Consider the following 16,854-nt stretch of genomic DNA (forward strand, 5'->3'; position numbering starts at 1 on the left):
CTTGATGAACAAATTGTAGGAGATATGCCCTAGAGGCAATAATAAATATTATTGATTATCTCCCTGTTCATAATTATGTTTATGTTCCATGCTATAACTGATGTGGTTCCCGGGCCCGTATATCCATAAAGGCTCTGGGGAGAACCCATATGCACGTGTGGAATAATAAACGGTAAAATGTATTCCTAGTCGTGCCTCTAAGACTAGCTCAAGTGTTGCATGATGATTATGTTTTCCCAATCATGGGCATGTCTATGCCAAGCAACTTTGAGGGCACAATGTCAGGAAGGACATTTGTGTTGAATCGACCCGAATTGATGTTATGCTATGAGATACATTCGTCACAAGTTAATGGTTTATAACACAGAGATAGTTAATGTTTGCATAATTCCTTAGACCATGAGAGTATCGAGTTTCTTCATGCTTGCTTCATGAACTTTGGGGTTTGTTAAACGTCATCCGTAACTGGATGGCTATTACGGCGGCTTACGGGTTCATGGGAAAGTATGTTAAGTAACTTGATAGCGCGAGATTGGGATTTGCTCCTCCGACGATGGAGAGATATACTCGGGCCCTCTCGGTGTTACGGTGTCCATCATCGTCTGGCCAGACACTTTGTGATTTGATCACGGGGATGCCGGAACACGAAACGAAAAAAGAGAACAAAACCGGAAACGAGGTAACTTGCATAGTGGACAAAGTGTTGGCCCACGGGGATGCAATAAATCTCACCTCAGGTGTTTGTGATATATCGTGAAGCAACAGGAATAGCTCACCTCAACTGGAGGTTCACTCGAATATTCATTCGTGTGGGTATAGGGGTCAATATGGGTGTCCACGGCTCCGATGTTGATCATTGATCGGAAGGGGTTCCAGGTCATGTCTATACTTCACCGAACCTATGGGTCACACGCTTAAGGGTCATCTATCTGTTGAATACTAGACAGGGAGTCTGAGAGAAAATCACCGAAAAAGTTTCGGACACCGAAAAGTTTCGGACAGCGGAATCGTACCGCAGAGAGAGGTCACCGGATGAGTTTCGGTGAAACCGAAGAAGTTGTTTCGGGGTATGCCATTAAGTCAAAATGGTTTCGGCACATGCCTGATAATTCTTGGAGGGTGCCAGAATCATTCTGGAAACTTTTTGGAATTTTCAGAAATAAAAACCGAAAATGTTTCGGAGCTACCGGTACCGCTTTGGCTGTTTTTCGCAGATGAAATTCACTAATCTGAAATTGTTTCAGAACGAATCCAAAATCATTTTAGTGGGTACTGGAATTATTCTAAGACCCACAGAAATATTTTCGGATTTAGTGGACGCGAAAAATTGTCTTCATGAATAGTGAAAACGCATTCTTGTTTGCTTTTCGCAGATGAAAATCACTAAACCGAAATTGTTTCGGAACGCGTTGAAAATTATTTTAGTGGGTACTGGAAATGTTCTGAGCCCACATAAATATTTTCAGTTCGAACGGACGCTGAAATATGTCGTCATGAATAGTGAAAGTGCTTTTTGCTTGGCTTCTTGGAGAAGCCACCTTGAGGGCCTTTTTGGTATTTCCCCCTTGGCTTCTTGGAGAAGCCACCCTTGGGCTTGGCCTATAAATAGGGGTGGAGGGGGCTGCCTAAAGGATGATCCCTTCTCACATACAAGTGCCATGCATGATCTGGCTTCTCTCTCCCTCCCAGCGAAATAGTTTCGTAGAGCCGAAAGGCTATCTGGGTTCCGGTGGGAACTAGTTCTGGACGGCGAAGCCCTGCCGGATAGATGACAGCGTATGTGTGCAACTCTGTAGAGAGATCGTAGTTTCGGTCTTAGTTCGTGAGTGCCTCCCGAAGGGCTGTCCGTGTGACCGTCCGAGTTTCGAAGGTCCTCCTGAAGGGCTGTCCGAGTGACCGTACGAGTTTCGAAGGTCCTCCCGAAGGGTTGTCCGCGACACCGTCCGAGGGGCTGTTCGACCGCCTCCCAGAGGGTTGTCTGAGGAGCAGATGAGGGTATACATCCTCGCGGTTGGGAGGTTGTAAATCCTAGCTGCGGGGATCTGCACCGCCTATCGTCATCGACTCTACTTCCCACTGCGCTACGAGTCGGTAACGAAAAAGATCAAACCTTGTATGCAGTCTCCATAGTGGTCCTGGGCTGGTGCGTAGGTCAGAAATTTTTTGTTTTCTGCTGCGTTACCCTACGGTGGCATCATGAGCCGTGCTATGCGTAGATGCAGGTTGCGATCTAGAATACATAGAGATGTATGGGTATTGCATAATATAATTAGGTAGTAGATGAGATCTATTGCTGAAAATTATTTATGCGGGTGACAGATGAAATCTGTTACCCGATGTCGTTGTTGCTTCCCTAGAATTTGCGTTTGCTCAATCTCGAGACAGCATGGTGGAATTTGACAAAGTTCTGGCAATCCGTGATCCTGATTGATCATGGAAGTGCTATCAGTTCTTTGGGTTCTGCCGTAGTCAAAAGAAAGCTGAAATTCGCAGACGACAGGGCAATGCAGATATGATCTGCACGGGGGTCATGCGTATGATGAAGTTTAGTATGGGGTTCGAGATTTTATTGTCTCGTGCTTCGTACACCCTGCAAAGTTAATCTAGCAACATGAACTATCATACTTGATGATGAACGTTGGTCGCTGCGGTTTAAGTCAAAACCTTAGAAGCCACGTAAAATAAATTTTGCATAAACCGATTAGAGGCGTCTAACTTGGTTTTGCAGGATGTGCATGTGATGTGGTATAGCAGTGCTCATACTAATTCAATTATGTATGAGATGACTATATGATGTAATTTGATTAACATGACCTGCGTGTCATGATTCGGCATGATGGCTGGAGCCATATGATTGCACTTTAATGACCTGCGTGTCAATCTTGTTGTAATGCATTATTTTGTTAGCTATAGAGATAGCAATATTATCTGGTGCATCGACAAGGTGGTGGCAATATTCGCGAAGGTGAACACCGATGCGAATGCCGAAGACGAAGAAATGAAATACTTCTCCGTCAGAAAGGGCTATACCATATCATGCTATTATGAATTGCCTGAGATGTTTATCTCTTATGATGCACCCTTCTTGATTGTGCGGTAGTCGCTTTTATTAGGGTGATCTCTCACTTAAAATACCAAGTAGTTAGTGTTCTCCCAAGTGTAGCACCGTCACGGCACCTATCTTTTTGGGGTGCGCCGTGTCACACGGGTACGAACGATTAGAGAAGTGTGAGGCGGGTGAGTTGAGACCTTGCAACGAGATCACTTGGTTGTCTTGACGTTCAGGCATGACCGTCATGAGCTCGGAACACACGCATCGAAAGATGAACAAGAGTCACATAGAGATGTGATTGGCAAGTTGGCCTACCGGTTGAGATTTTTCGTCATCAGTGGTGTTACACCAATGGCGAACAATTGAAATGTGGGTCTTGTATCACTCACAATCAATTTTGAGAGATATTGATTTGAGTGGGAGCGCACTGTTGAATTAACATGTTCAATTCTCAATGCAATTGATTTTGAACACTGTCTAAGTGTGGTTTGCATAATAGTTGTAGAATAATGGCTCGCATTTCCACCTTCCCTATTAAAAATTGAATAGCTGTTAAATATCTGGTTAAAACTTTACGATTGGTAACGTAATATGAGGATTGTCCTCAAAAGTGCTGAGAAGGACTTTGTCCTATCGCATGCTTTCCGTATCCTCCCGCTAATGCTATGGATCATGTGACTCTCGTCCTTCGATCCAAAAGCTAGAATTCTGTTACGGTCAAGTGGAATATGTTTGCTTCCATGAAACCCAAGCTTCGAAAGTTGGGATAGTTATATGATATTCATGGAACTGAAAATTATTTTCAGATACAAACAAAGCAATGTTTGTTTGCAAGTATTAGTAAAAGTGTTTACTATGCATTTGACTGTTGGGAAAGGGATCCAGAAGAACGCCTGTCATATAATGAAAGGTGAATAAAACAACAACTTAAAGAGAAAGGAAGTGTCCAAAGGGTGTTAGTATGACTTACACGCCTAGGAAGTCCGGGGCTAATGCCACTCTTAAGTTGGGTGCTTCTTCTAAGAGTAGGAGAAATACTAAAAGTTAAACTGTTAGAAGTATAAAGGCAAAAGGAAAGAAGACTGGAATATCCAGCTCATGTATGAATGTCATACAAGTTTTTGATGTATAGAAGGCTGGTCAAAGATATAGTTCTTGCGAATTATGGTTAAACATGTTAATCACTAATTCTTGGGTATTGTGAGGTCATCACAAAATTGCCCGCTCGATTGCATTCTGTTGCAACTCGATGTAAGAACTACTATGGCCTGAAAGACTAGCTAGAAATGAGGTTAAGGTATACACAGGGAACATAGTAAATGTTACTATACCTTCCATCGGTGTATTGCCGTCTGTATTTATTTTCATAATTCATTTAGAGTTTTACAAACTCTATCCCATTGCATAAGCTATCTTACAAGAAGGTTGTTCATAAGAGAACTTTTTATGTTCGATGTTATGAATAACACAAGGGCCATACTTTCATTATGAATGAGATGTATGTTATGAATATTGATAATAATACAATACCTCTGGGTTTACTTTCATAATTCATTTTAGAGTTTCATACACTCTAGCCCATTGCACAATGTTTGTTGCAAAAGAGTTGTTCATAAAAACAACAATTGTTGTTAAGTATTATGAATAACATGAAGGGCCATGCTTCCATCCAAGATGGCATGTATGTTATGAATATTGATGGTAATATGATACATCCATAACACTGGCGCTAAATGTCGCAAGACTAAAAGAATACCACACAAGTGTGGCACTACATTTGGTCACATTGGAGAAACCCGCATGGAAAATTCCATTATGGTGGATTTTGAAGTCCTTTTGATTTTGAATCATCTGACACTTGCAACTTTCCTCCGAAAAGTGAAGTGACTGAAATACCGTTCACAGGCCATAAGGAACGAACAACAAACTTATTAGTGATCATACATTTGATGTGTGTAGTCCGATAAGTGTTGTTAGTGGTGGATTTATTTATCTTCAGAAATGACTCAAGTAGATATATGGATATTTACTTGATGAGACGTAAGTCTGGATCTTTTGAAATCATTCGAAAGGTTCTCAAAAATGAAGTAGAAGTTATTGTAACAAGAAAATTATGTTTCTGCAATTTGATTGCACAAAGGAATATTTGAGTTACATGTTTAGCGAATGTCTGATGAGTTGTGAAAGGGGTTTCATAACTTGCACCTCCCAGAACACCACTGCAAGTGGAAAGTCTGTGGAGATGTAATCAAACCATTTATGACATGGTAAGGTCAAAGATGACATAAATAAATTTGCCATTATCCCTTTTAAAGTGATGCTTTAGAGACTGCGGCTTTTACACTGAAAAGAGCTACATCGGGTCTGTTGAAATGAAGCCATGGTATGGTACGCCCAACCATGTTATATCTTTTCTTAACATTTGGAATATGGGGCTTGTGTAAAAGGTTACAAACCTATTCCAAATCAGACAAGTGCTACTTTGTAGGTTATACCAAAATGTTGGGTATTCCTCCCTCACTATACCGAGGCAAATAGTTTTGCCGCGAAACGGTGTGCTTTTAAAGAGAATGGTTCTTTCAAAAAGGTGAGTGGGAGAATAGTGCAACTCGACGAGATAAACAGTATCTACGTCATCAGATCAAAGGAAAGAGACCTTGGAAGTAATTCCAGAGTTTCCTACTGCGACTGATACGGAAGTCTCTACAACAAAATGTATGAACTTCGGTCGAACTTGCAGCTGAACCACGTAGGCAAGGCTCGTGCAAACCTCTCAGGTGCGCAAACGAGATATTGTTGTTAGACAACATTATACCTACGATACACAAGGAAGCGTTGATGGTCCCTGACTCCGGAATTGGGTAAATTCCAATACAACCCGAGTTAGTTTCCATATAAGTGATTCAAGATTTAAACCTTGATACACCTTTCGGAAGACTTAGAGTCCAACGAATATTTATGGAACTTAAAACTGATACGGATAAAAATGTTTTATCCATAAAGCTCGACTTGTTGAAATAACAAGTTCAAGAGTTGACTACGATGAGGTTGTTTTCATCGTAGCGATGCTTAAAGTCGGTTCGGGTTGAACTAGCAATTAATACATATTTCAATCATGAGATATGAAACATGGATGATAAAAGGATTTCCATCTGATGGAAATGAAAGCTAGGACTTGTATATGATACAGTCCAAAGTAATTTGTCGATCCAGAGGATGCTAGTAGGTATGCAAACTTCAGAGTTCCAGCAATGGACAGAAGAGAGCAAAATGGAGTTGGAATCTTCGTGTTTTGATGAAATGGTCAAAGGGGTTTTGACTTCATCAATGGGTAACGAAGATGCTTGTAATTCAAGAAAGTAAGTGGGAGCATAATAATATTTCTAAAAACCTTATGTGCTTGGCACATTGGTAATTGGAAATAAATTTCTTGACACGAATTAGGACTTCATTTGAAAATAGTTTTTCGATGAAGTGCTTAGGCTAAATAACCTCAATATTAGGCATGATGATCTATGGAGATAGATTTACCTAATGGGGCTAAGCATGAATACATATTGACAAGATGCTAAAACCTTTTAGCATTTAAAACGCCAAGGAGTGATTCTTGCCAAAGTCACATGGAAAGAGTTTTTGCAAGACTCAGTGTCCCAAAACACTGATGAGTAAAATACATGATGCAGATTCCACACACTTTTGTGTTTGGATTAATCATGTATTCCATGGTATGTAAAACAACCAGATATGTCCGATACTCCCAAGGTGTTGCGAGTATGGATACCAAAGTGATCAAATTACTGATCATGGGACAACAGTGAAAGATGTCACAGAGTACTAGAGTAAGTACTGATGACATGGTTTTCTCGCAGGCAGAGATCATGAAGAGTTCGTTGTAAAATGTACATCGATACAGTCTTCATCTTTTCTCCATGCGATTTTTGATTTAAATTAAGGGTTTTGTGTAACACACAATGTGGTGGCATAGTTAGTTGGAATTTGTTCAAACTAGTTACTGTGGCGAATTCTATAACAAGGGCTAAGTATGTTAACGCTTTAGAAGCGACAAAGAAGATGTTGAATCATATAGTTCATTCATGAACTTAGTATAGTTCCAAGATGGCTTTTGACAATGGGACACTACTGCAGGTAGTTGCTCCATAACTCAGTCTGAGGAATCCAGATTCGACCTGTGATTCACATACATACAAAGCCAAGTCCACACAAAATATGAATTTTGTGAAAACGTGAAAACGCGAGGACATGCAAAGATACACACGGAACTGAAGTCGTCAGATCCGTTGGACATCAGGCTATACCACAAGCGAAGCATATTTACACCGGTGTGCCACAGGTGTGAAGTGCATTAGCATAAGCAAGATTATTGTCTCTAGTGCAAGTGGGAGTCTGTAGGAGATATGCCCTAGAGGCAATAATAAATGTTATTGATTATCTCCCTGTTCATAATTATGTTTATGTTCCATGCTATAACTGATGTGGTTCCCGGGCCCTTATATCCATAAAGGCTCTGGGGAGAACCCATATGCACGTGTGGAATAATAAACGGTAAAATGTATTCCTAGTCGTGCCTCTAAGACTAGCTCAATTGTTGCATGATGATTATGTTTTCCCAATCATGGGCATGTCTATGCCAAGCAACTTTGAGGGCACAATGCCAGGAAGGACATTTGTGTTGAATCGACCCGAATTGATGTTATGCTATGAGATACATTCGTCACAAGTTACTGGTTTATAACACAAAGATAGTTAATGTTTGCATAATTCCTTAGACCATGAGAGTATCGAGTTTCTTCATGCTTGCTTCATGAACTTTGGGGTTTGTTAAACGTCATCCGTAACTGGATGGCTATTACGGTGGCTTACGGGTTCATTGGAAAGTATGTTAAGTAACTTGATAGCTCGAGATTGGGATTTGCTCCCCCGACGATGGAGAGATATACTCGGGCCCTCTCGTTGTTACGGTGTCCATCATCGTCTGGCCAGACACTTTGTGATTTGATCCCGGGGATGCCGGAACACGAAACGAAAAAAGAGAACAAAACCGGAAACGAGGTAACTTGCATAGTGGACAAAGTGTTGGCCCACGGGGATGCAATAAATCTCACCTCAGGTGTTTGTGATATATCGTGAAGCAACAGGAATAGCTCACCTCAACTGGAGGTTCACTCGAATATTCATTCGTGTGGGTATAGGGGTCAATATGGGTGTCCACGGCTCCGATGTTGATCATTGATCGGAAGGGGTTCCAGGTCATGTCTATACTTCACCGAACCTATAGGGTCACACGCTTAAGGGTCATCTATTTGCTGAATACTATACAAGGAGTCTGAGAGAAAATCACCGAAAAAGTTTCGGACAGCGGAATCGTACCGCAGAGAGAGGTCACCGGATGAGTTTCGGTGAAACCGAAAAAGTTGTTTCGGGGTATGCCATTAAGTCAAAATGGTTTCGGCACATGCCTGATAATTCTTGGAGGGTGCCAGAATCATTCTGGAAACTTTTTGGAATTTTCAGAAATAAAAACCGAAAATGTTTCGGAGCTACCCGTACCGCTTTGGCTGTTTTTCGCAGATGAAATTCACTAATCTGAAATTGTTTCAGAACGAATCCAAAATCATTTTAGTGGGTACTGGAATTATTCTAAGACCCACCGAAATATTTTCGGATTTAGTGGACGCGAAAAATTGTCTTCATGAATAGTGAAAATGCATTCTTGTTGCTTTTCGCAGATGAAAATCACTAAACCGAAATTGTTTCGGAACGCGTTGAAAATTATTTTAGTGGGTATTGGAAATGTTCTGAGCCCACATAAATATTTTCAGTTCGAACGGACGCTGAAAAATGTCGTCATGAATAGTGAAAGTTCTTTTTGCTTGGCTTCTTGGAGAAGCCACCTTGAGGGCCTTTTTGGTATTTCCCCCCTTGGCTTCTTGGAGAAGCCACCCTTGGGCTTGGCCTATAAATAGGGGTGGAGGGGGCTGCCTAAAGGATGATCCCTTCTCACGTACAAGTGCCATGCATGATTTGGCTTCTCTCTCCCTCCCAGCGAAATAGTTTCGTAGAGCCGAAAGGCTGTCTGGGTTCTGGTGGGAACTAGTTCTGGACGGCGAAGCCCTGCCGGATAGATGACACCGTATGTGTGCAACTCTGTAGAGAGATCATAGTTTCGGTCTTAGTTCGTGAATGCCTCCCGAAGGGCTGTCCGTGTGACCGTCCGAGTTTCGAAGGTCCTCCTGAAGGGCTGTCCGAGTGACCGTTCGAGTTTCGAAGGTCCTCCCGAAGGGCTGTCCGCGACACCGTCCGGGGGGTTATTCGACCGCCTCCCAGAGGGCTGTCTGAGGAGCAGATGAGGGTATACATCCTCGCGGTTGGGAGGTTGTAAATCCTAGCTGCGGGGATCTGCACCGCCGATCGTCATCGACTCTACTTCCTGCTGCGCTACGAGTCGGTAACGAAAAAGATCAAACCTTGTATGCAGTCTCCATAGTGGTCCTGGGCTGGTGCGTAGGTCGGAAATTTTTTGTTTTCTGCTGCGTTACCCTACACAAATTGCTAGAGTAATACAACATGATGTTGTTGAATCTGATGATGAGCTTGAAATTGAAACTCCTGAAATACCTGCTAGAACTAGCCTTCCTAGATATGAATTGCCTAAGGTACCGGAAGGTTATGTTATGAATGAGGAGACAACTAGAGATATTCTTGCTTGCAGACCTAGAGATGATCTAGAGAAATTATTACGCAAGTATAAAGAAAAATCTCTAAGTGCTAGAATGAAATGTGATCCTAAGTTTGCTACTTCACCTATTTTTATTGATTATAAGGATTATGAATTTTCTGTCGACCCAGAGTTAATTACTTTGGTTGAATCTGATCCTTTCAATGGTTATGAAACTGAAACTGTTGTGGCACATCTTACTAAGTTGAATGACATAGCCACCCTTTTTACTCATGATGAGAAGACTCCCTATTACGTTATTCTCAAATTATTTCCTTTCTCATTAAAGGGTGATGCTAAAGCTTGGTACAATACTCTTGCTCCTGTTGTGTGAGTAGTCCCCGGGATATGATTTATTACTTCTCTGAAAAATATTTCCCTTCTCATAAGAAACAAGCTGTTTTACAGGAAATATTTAACTTTGTGCAAACTAAAGAAGAGAGTCTCCCACAAGCTAGGGGGAGGCTTTGCCAATTACTTAATGATTTGCCTGATCATCCTCTTAAGACAAATGAAATACTTGATATCTTCTATAATGGACTAACCGATGCTTCTAGGGATTTCCTAGATAGTTGTGGGAATGAACTGTTGGGCAAGGTAAAGAATTATTGAATAATATATTGAAAAATTATGATGATTGGACTCTTCCTGAACCACCGGCTAAACCCACTCCAAAGAAGATGGGTATATTATATCTCAGTCCTGAAGATATGCAAGAGGCAAAGAAATCTATGAAGGAAAAAGGTATTAAAGCTGAGGATGTTAAAAATTCCCCTCCTATTGAAGAAATACATGGGCTTAATATACCACCACTGCCTAAGGTGGTAGAGGTAAATTCTCTAATGAAGTTCAATGATAATGACAATCCTCACAATATGAATCCTAGCCTATGCCTTTATGAGTTTGAATATTATATTAGAAAACAAGATCACTTCAATGCAAATGTCATGAAAACAATTGAAATACAATTTTGATATGATTGCTCGCTTGAGTGGCTTGTTATTTAGAATCTCAAATGATGTTAGAGGTGTTGGAAAGCATGCTTCTATGGTTGATACGTCTCCAACGTATCTATAATTTTTGATTGTTCCATGCGATTATATTATCTGTTTTGGATGTTTAATGGGCATATGCTATTTTATATGATTTTTGGGACTAACCTATTAACCTAGAGCCTAGTGCAGTTTCTATTTTTCCATGTTTTTGAGTTTTACAGAAAAGGAATACCAAACGGAGTCCAATTGACGTGCCAACTTTTTATGATTTTTATGGACCAAAAGAAGCCCTCGGAGTAAAAGAGTTGGGCCAGAAGAGTCCCGAGCCATCCACGAGGGTGGAGGGCGCGGCCTACCCCCCTGGGCGCGCCCCTGCCTCGTGGATGACTCGGAGACCCCCCTAACGTGAGACCGACGCCAAAAATTCCTATAAATATAGAAACCCCCGAAAATAAACCTAGATCAGGAGTTCTGCCGCTGCAAGCCTCTGTAGCCACCAGAAATCAATCGGGACCATGTTCCGGCACCCTGCCGGAGGGGGGATCCATCACCGGTGGCCATCTTCATCATCCCGGTGCTCTCCACGACGAGGAGGGAGTAGTTCACCCTCGGGGCTAAGGGTATGTACCAGTAGCTATGTGCTTGATCTCTCTCTCTCTCTCTCGTGTTCTTGATGTGGCATGATCTTGATGTAACGCGAGCTTTGCTACTATAGTTGGATCTTATGATGTTTCTCCCCCTCTATCTCCTTGTGATGAATTGAGTTTTCCCTTTGAAGTTATCTTATCGGATTGAGTCTTTAAGGATTTGAGAACACTTGATGTATGTCTTGCATGTGCTTATCTGTGGTGACAATGGGATATTCGCGTGATCCACTTGTTGTATGTTTTGGTGATCAACTTGCGAGTTCTGTGACCTTGTGAACTTATGCATAGGGGTTGGCAAACGTTTTCGTCTTGACTCTCTGGTAGAAACTTTGGGGCACTCTTTGAAGTTCTTTGTGTTGGTTGAATAGATGAATCTGAGATTTTGTGATGCATATCGTATAATCATACCCGCGGATACTTGAGGTGACATTGGAGTATCTAGGTGTCGGTGAGAATGACACCTATGGGATCACTGGAATCCCTTCTACGGTCGGCGGGCGCGGGGTTGTGAGGAGAGCAGGTCCAGGAGCCAGCACAAGGATCGTTTACCCAGGTTCGGGCCGCGAGGATGCATAAAACCCTAGTCCTGCTTTGGTGGATGTATTGAGTGTTCCTGAGCTTTCGAACTAGCTACGATGGCCGTGTAGTTCAAAAGAGCCGAATCCCTCTCCTGGTCGCCTCGGGCCTCCTTTTATAGGCAAAAGGGGTTGCCACAGTGGCACACAGGAGGTGGAAAGGTCTACAGTGTGCGAGCTTGTCGCACATATTACAGGACAAGACGCATTTAATGCGTTGCTTAGGTGTCCCTTAGCTTTATCGGGGACGGGAGCGAGGCCCGTCCTGTCCGTTGCCGCCTCGCCTTGCTTCGACGGGCGCCCAGGCCAGCAATGCATGCGGCGCCATGTAGGTAGGCAGGCAGCTGAGGTGGCGCGGAGGTAGGGTCTTCACGAAGATCTGCATGCCACCACGCAGGTGCTTGCTGAGTTGGAGTAGAGGCCGCCTGTCTCCACGCAGGTGCCTGCCCAGCTGGTCGAGCTAGCAGCTGCTTGGGGACGGCGGTGGAGTCTTGGTCGACGTGGGACTGGTTGTGGCCCCGCTGACGCCCTCGGCAAGGGCCTTGTCGGGGGCCCGACAAGGGTCTTGCCGTGGCGTTGCAGTCGTCCCCGGCAAGGTGCTTGCCGGGGGTCTTGTGGATCTCCTCGGCAAGGATCCTGCCGAGGGTCGCCGTCTTCTGGTTCTCATCTGATCTCCTATATCTATGGCATTGACAAAGATCTGCATGCCACCATGGAGGTGCCTCCCGAGCCCTAGTTCCAGTGTAGTTGGTTGGGTTGGAACCCGTGGGCTCAAGGGTGGCTCACTCTGTTGGCTTTGGGCGTGCCGCCCCGGCAAGGCTCTTGCCGGGGCTGCCCCGGCAAGGGTCTTGCCGGGGGAGCCTGCTTCGCCCTTCTGTCCTTTGTGTTCTTGGCCTTGGCGTTGCCTTGGCCATCTCGTGCTTTGGCTCCTCTCCGGCTCCCCTCCTCTCCCCTGCTTAGTGTGGCCGCGGCGCGCGGCTCCGACTGCCCGTGCACAAGTAAAGTGGTACAAAGGAGTGCCCCTACTTTTGTAGGCCGACACGAGCCCCCGGGCCTAGGCCACACATAAGTGCGACACGTTGTTGGGCCAGGCCCAAAACGGTGCGCGGGCAGGCGGGGCGGATTTTTACCGCAGTAAATCTTCGTCCACTGTGCTTCCCCACGACCCGCGTTGAACGCGCGTCGTGGGGGTGGGGGTCGTGAGTGACATGGGGGTCATGCGTGGGGTGGTCTCTGCACGCATGCGTCACGTCGTGGTTAATGGGAAAGGAGGCGGCGGCTTTGAGATTGGAGAAGACGCGGGAAGGGGGGTACAGGGAGCAGCACGCCCGCGGTTATCCCTTTTTACGAGGAAGGCGGCCTGCGCGTCATGGGGGGGGGGGTCGTGAGTGACATGGGGGTCATGCGTGGGGCGGTCTCTGCACGCATGCGTCACGCCGTGGTTAATGGGAAAGGAGGTGGCCTGCGCCTTCCCCGTAAAAAGGGATAACCGCGGGCGTGCTGCTCACTTTACCCCCCTTCCTGCGTCTTCTCCAATCTCAAAGCCGCCGCCTCCCCCTTCGTCCTCTTTCTCGAGCTTTTCGCCTTTGCTCGCCGCTGTCGCGCCTCCGCTGTCCTTCGCCCCTCGCTTCTCGCAGCCGCCATGGCTCCCAAATCTACCAAGGGCAAGGGAGTGGCCAAAGATGCCGGGGCGACGGAGCCGCCGGAGAGTGAGCAGGCGGTGCGACAGATGCAGCTCGCCTACTTCCCCTCGACAGTCGACGCGGTCGAACTGCGGGACTACTTCAAGCCCTTGTGGGGGTGCAAGACAGGGGGGAGACGACGCGGCATCCAGCCACGCGTGTCATCCCTGCCAATTGCGCCGAGGCCGCCCCAAATCGGTATCCATTCTTCGTTGATTACTTCGCTTGCGGCCTCTGCCCCCCCTTCTCTGATTTCTTCAACGATGTCATGCACACCTACGGCTTCCACCTTCTGGATTTTACTCCAAATGCCGTGGCATGCATGGCTCTCTTTGCGCACCTCTGCGAGGGTTTCGCCGGGGTGCATCCCAACACGGCGCTCTTCCGCCACTACTTCTTCCCTCGGATCCAACCGGGGGGTGCCATTTCCGGTTGCGTCGTATGGATCCCACGGACCAAGGGGGCATACCCGGAGGGCGCTCAGAAGGAGAGGTGGGAAGAATGGCGGGGCCGGTGGTGCTGGATTGAGGAGGATGATCCACAAGATTTCTGCCGGGTTCGCCAAGCGCCGCCGGTTTGGCGGAGTGACTGGAGCGATGTTGATGCCGACGATTCGAAGCTCACGGTCGCCACCACCAGGATTCTTCACCTCACCGAGGCCGGGCTCACCCTTGGGATGATCAGGGCGGATTTCATCAGCCGCCGAATCGCTCTGCTGCACAACAAGGGGAGGCCGGCCTGGCTTTTCACGAACGCCGCCGACATCATGAGGCTCCACCCCGGCCTCGACCACAATCTCACGCTGAGCAACAACTCTCGCCGGACCCATCGCCATGATGCCGGACTTCAACGCGCATGGTCTTGACCCGAGCTGGGTCGAGCCGGAGGAAATTCAAGTGCAGGAGTTCTTCGACACCTTACACGAGGGGTACGTCACCGCCGAGCCGCGGCTCGTCCAGGACACCTCCCAGGCGGAGCTGGACTACATCGCCGCCAGGGCGGCGGAGGCGGAGCTCGCCAAGGAGGCCGGCAGCACCGGCGGCATGGAGGACAAGGCCGCGGCAGAAGCAGAGGAGAAGGAGCTCGCCCAGTGGGCGGTGGCCGCTGGGGAGGCCAACAGCGCCGGCACCGGGGCTCCTCTCGTTGAAGACGTGGTCGACGAGTCGTCGGAGGAGGAGGATGAGGCTGCCGACCCTCCAACCACGGGGAGAGGGCGAGTCCTGCGGCGGGCCACCTCTGGCGAGCCGGTCCGGCCCGGCAGGGCCGGACAACCGCGGCAATCCCAGGAGGGGTCCGGGCGCCAGACCAGGACCGCGGCGGCGAAGAAGTCGGTGAAAGCTGTGGTGGCGAAGAAGAGAGCGATCGCCTCTTCTTTGTCCAAACGCCCTCGGACTCCATCAGCTTCCCCTCCTCCAGCAGATGACGACGCAGAGGTCACCTTCGACTTCAGGTCCCTCAGCCCGCGAAGGAAGAGGAAGGCAGCAGAGGAGGAGGAGGAGGAGTAAGCTTTGCTTCACCCTTTTTGTCACCTCCGTTTCCTCAAACAGTGCCGCTTATCTTGAATTATTTTCATTTTGTAGGGACATGGAAATGCTGGCCCAGAGGGTGAAGAGGGCCAGGACCTCAACGAGCGGCCAGCCCCCGGCAGGCGCCTCCGGCACACCACTAGTGGTGTTGAGCAGTCCAGACAGCAGCCCCCGGCCCAGCCCCCAGCGTGAGTCCATCACTTACCCTCCGCCAACGTGTGTTGGGGGTACGATCAGTTGGCGCTGACCTTGCCGTGGTTGCAGGAGGAGAACAGTAGCAGGAGGAGCCACAGAGGGCTACCCCCAACAAGCCGCCCCCATCGACCACGCCGCCTCGAGGGGCATCCCTGGCAAGGGCGCCAAGCACCGAGCCCATGCATACGGAGGAGGAGGAGGAGGCGAACCCGGGCGCTGGTGGCTTTGCCTCAGTGCCAAATGATGGCGGGGAGGGGACCTCTGCTTCCCAGCCCGGCACGGGTAAGCCACTCACCTTCCGTTCCTGTTTGCTTTTTCTCTCCTTTTTTCTTGAATATTGATCTTGGCCTCGCCTCATCCCCTTCTTGGTATCTAGATTTCCCCTCGGTGGACCCAGAGGACATCGACACCGTCATCGAGGATGTCGCCAAGGACGCCGCGGCGCAGGCCGAGAAGATTGCTGCCGAGGAAACTGCCAAGAGCGCCGTTGAGGACGCCGCCAAGGGGCCTGCCGGGGTGCCCGGCAAGGCTGTTGCCGAGGAAGCCGGCAAGGGACCTGCCGGGGAGGCCGACAAGGCCGCTGCCGAGGAGGAGGTGGTCGACGACCAGCCTTCCTCCTCCGCTACCTCTGGCTCCGGCAGGTATCTGAGCGTGGGCGACGACCTTTTCGTCCACCTTCCAGGGGCGTCGAGCTCCAGGGTGCCCGTCGAGGGAGAGGTGTTCGACGAGGAGGTGCTTGCCGCCGCTGGGCTCGAGGTTGTTGACGAGCCGAGCGCTGGCGGCGACGGTTCTCAGGAGGAGCGGCTTCTCCAGGCCATGGGCGCCAACTTCCGGAAGCTCCAAGCGCTCCACCGCGCCCGCCTGGACAAGGCCAAGTCCAGGATGGCAACGATGGACAAGGCGGAGGCGGACCTCAAGGTGCGCGTCGCCGAGACGCATGCATGGTTCCGCCAGGCTTGTGAGGAGCTGAAGGCCGCCCAGGGTGAGCTGGCCAAGCGTGATGTGGAGCTCACCATGAAGCAGGCCGACATCAAGAAGGCCCAGGAGACGGCGAAGAACTTGGCCGCCGCGGCCGAGGCCGCTCGAACCCAGCACTAGGCCGCGCTAGACTCCCAGGAGGAGGACCTTGCCGTGCATGAGGAGAAGCTTGCCGCAACGCTCCGCGGCAAGGATGAGGAAGTGGAGAAGCTCATCGTGCGGCGGACCCAAAAGCTGGAGCAGAGGCACAAGGAGGCGCTCGATGCCCAGGCTCCGGTTCACGCCGGCAAGGTGAAGGAGCTGGAGGTGGAGCGGGACGAGCTGAAGGAGCAGGCCCTGAAGCTGTCCAAGGAGAAGGGCACGCTCAACGGCGCCCTGATAGAGGCGCAGGGCGCGGCCATTAGCAGGGCCGGGGAGCTCTCCGAAGCCAACAACTCCATCAAAGACCTGAAGCTGAAGCTGGAGGGC

Source organism: Aegilops tauschii, chromosome 7, assembly GCF_002575655.3.
Source record: "Aegilops tauschii subsp. strangulata cultivar AL8/78 chromosome 7, Aet v6.0, whole genome shotgun sequence".
Lineage (NCBI taxonomy): Eukaryota > Viridiplantae > Streptophyta > Magnoliopsida > Poales > Poaceae > Aegilops > Aegilops tauschii.